The sequence below is a fragment of the Lemur catta genome, chromosome 1 (genome assembly GCF_020740605.2).
Source record: "Lemur catta isolate mLemCat1 chromosome 1, mLemCat1.pri, whole genome shotgun sequence".
In the NCBI taxonomy this organism is placed as follows: domain Eukaryota; kingdom Metazoa; phylum Chordata; class Mammalia; order Primates; family Lemuridae; genus Lemur; species Lemur catta.
In genome coordinates this window covers 239894314-239897022 of record NC_059128.1, presented here as the reverse complement: position 1 = coordinate 239897022, position 2709 = coordinate 239894314, and the positions used below count along the sequence as shown (strand labels likewise).

Below are 2709 nucleotides of genomic sequence, written 5' to 3'. Positions count from 1 at the left end.
AATAATTGGGAAGGCAAAGGTGGTGAACGAACCAAGTGTTTGGGTCATTCAGACCTAAATAGATTTTTTGTTGAGGTGACCTGAAGTTGCCCTAATTCTTCCTTTGTTCCAGGTGTATAGATCCAGTCTTAGAAATGTAGTGGAAGGTTAATGTGTCAGGCTGCGACTTTATTCTGTCTCTGGAATAACCAAGGATGGTTTAGAAAATCAATTTGCCCTCTCCAGGAGGACTCTGCTGAAGTATAGGATCATTGTCTATCGGGGAAAGTTCCTCTGAAGATGGACATGGCTTCATTTCTGTTTCATTAGCTCTGCTTCAGAGGAGATAAATAAACTTAGCTATTTGCTGCTTTTCTTTTTTTTATTTGAAGGATAACTTTTATTATTTTTATGTACAGAAAACAACAGTGTACATTTAGCCTAGTTTAGTGGCAAGTTCTCTAGACTTTGCCTTTTCCAGCTTGGCATGTAAGCCACAGCTTTTGGACTTAGGAGATTGCCTCCCCAGTGATGATGGATCTCATCCTATCTGTTGTTGTAATTGGTCCTGATAGCTTCCACCAGCTTAGCCGGAGCTCCTTTGTCTTCTGAGTTAACCTGTGTGAAGGCGACAGTGGTGCAGTGGACTAGACACCCAGCCTGGCCTTCCCCTTGATGATGTAGTAAGGGACCCCCACTTCTGAAACAGCACAGGCAGGAAGACGACCAGCTCAGTGGGATCCACATCATGTGTAGTCACCACCAGCTGAGCCTTCTTGTTCTCCACCAAGGTGGTGTCAGTGAAAACTCCTGCTCGAAGGACAGGTGGTCTCTTAGTGGGGACATCCCCTTTGCCAGCAGCTTTCTTCTCAGCCCAGGGCAACATTTGCTGCTGCTTCTCTTGCTTTGACTCCGGTCCGTACTTGTAGGCCAGCTTGAGTGGCTGAATAGCTGTTTGGTGGTCCCAGGCCTGGGTGAACTGGTTAATCACAGGAGGCACTTTCAGCCCCTTATAGTGGATAGCTCTTCGCAGCTGCAACCGGATGTAGTGGGGCCATTTGACAAAGCAGGTGAGGTCCCTTTTGGGTTGGATGTCCTGTCCTGTGCCAAAGTTCTTTGGCCTTTTCTCAACCGGGGGATTCACCACCTTCTTGGCCTCCTGCTTCTTCACAATGGCAGGGGCCGAAGCCACCTTCTTCCCCGTGGCTTTCCTTCCTTTCAGCATCTCGGGCGGCTGGAGCAGAGCTTGCTGCTTTTCTTGTTAAAGGTTTTTCCCATTTCTTTTTAGTGTGGAAGAATATGGGAGCCTGAATGTGATTGCTGAGGTTTGTCATTTTCAGTAGCTCAGGGATCTCCCTGAAATAAAACAAAGACATCTACTTTCCACATTCATGTCTATAAAACCACTACTGAGAGGGAAATGTGTGGACCTTCAAACCCCAGATACTTCTGCGTTTAAAAAGAATTGTTGCTATGACTGTTGGACTATTTTCCTCCTGGTCGCTGTTTGTGATGTACGTGTGTGTGTGTGTGTGGGTATGTGTGTGTATGTGTTTGCTCAGGCATATTACATCCACTCAAGAAATGTGAATTAAAAGATTTAGTACTTAAACTTTTGTCTTCTTGATTATATTAAGATGTAGAATTGTTAGTTTGAAAATAAGATGCAAATTATATCTACATGATTAATACGAGATGAAAAATCTAGCCAAATATCCTGATACACACCCAAATACACATACATACACAGTTCCTCAAAATTAGAGCATATATATTCCCCTTTTTGTGAAATGTTTTTACCTTACAGCAACTTTAAGAAAAAAGTGCTCTTTTTCTTTACTTCACCATTCTAAATCTGCCTTGTAGATATTGACTTTTTAAAAATATGGCAGTCTTATTCAAAACAAAATGAAATAAGATGAAATAAAATAATATAAAATTCAAAAACTCTAAACTTTTCTATTCCTTTTAGTAAACAGTGTCTGTGGTGAAGGTTGCCCTGGAGTGAGTCTCAGGAGACCAGTTCTGTGGGATGGAGGTGATGCCACTTAACCTCCTTGGCCTTTGTTTCCTCACCTACAAAATTAGGGCAATAGAGGATTAATCTCTATGATCTCCCCTGGTTCCTTCTTTCCAGCTTTAAACACTATAGTTTGCTTTTCTCTGCTGTGCACACACCACTGTCTAACATTCCCTTGGGAACGACACTTTCAGCACCATTCTGAAATAGCGTTCAAGAGAGAGAAAACTCCAAGGCAGCAGACCCAGCATTTTAAAATTTTAAGGCTCAGCTGAGAAGAAAAGAGTTCATCCAGAGAAGGGTATAAATTCCACTTAACTAAATCTTAGCACTTTCCACACACCTCCGCTAGGGAAGAGGTTGACATTAAAAAGATTTTCCCATCTTTAATGGCTGTGGCTGAGTCTTGATGGTACAACATTTTGACGTGCACTTCGTAGTTCCCTCAATGTCTCCGTCTATGTCCATGGGTAGCTCTCTAAATACAGCAGCTGTGCCATCTGTTTCAAATATTATTTCAGCCCTCGCTGTTTTGGGATAAATTTCATAAAGTGTATTGCATACACACACATTTAATTGAACAAACGAGAAGCCTTTCCAGTTTAAAAAAGCTTCCTAAATGACAAGAAGTGTCCAATTTCCATTCAAATGGTTACTCCGGGGCTTTAAAATGTGTGAATTCATCTAACAGAGGCTGGTGGTGTGTTTTG

General features: G+C 42.2%; 1 pseudogene; it reads right to left on the bottom strand.

Moving 5' to 3' along the window:
* Positions 1-415: 415 nt before the first annotated feature.
* Positions 416-1219, bottom strand: LOC123642259 (annotated as a pseudogene).
* Between the last annotated feature and the right edge of the window lie 1490 nt (positions 1220-2709).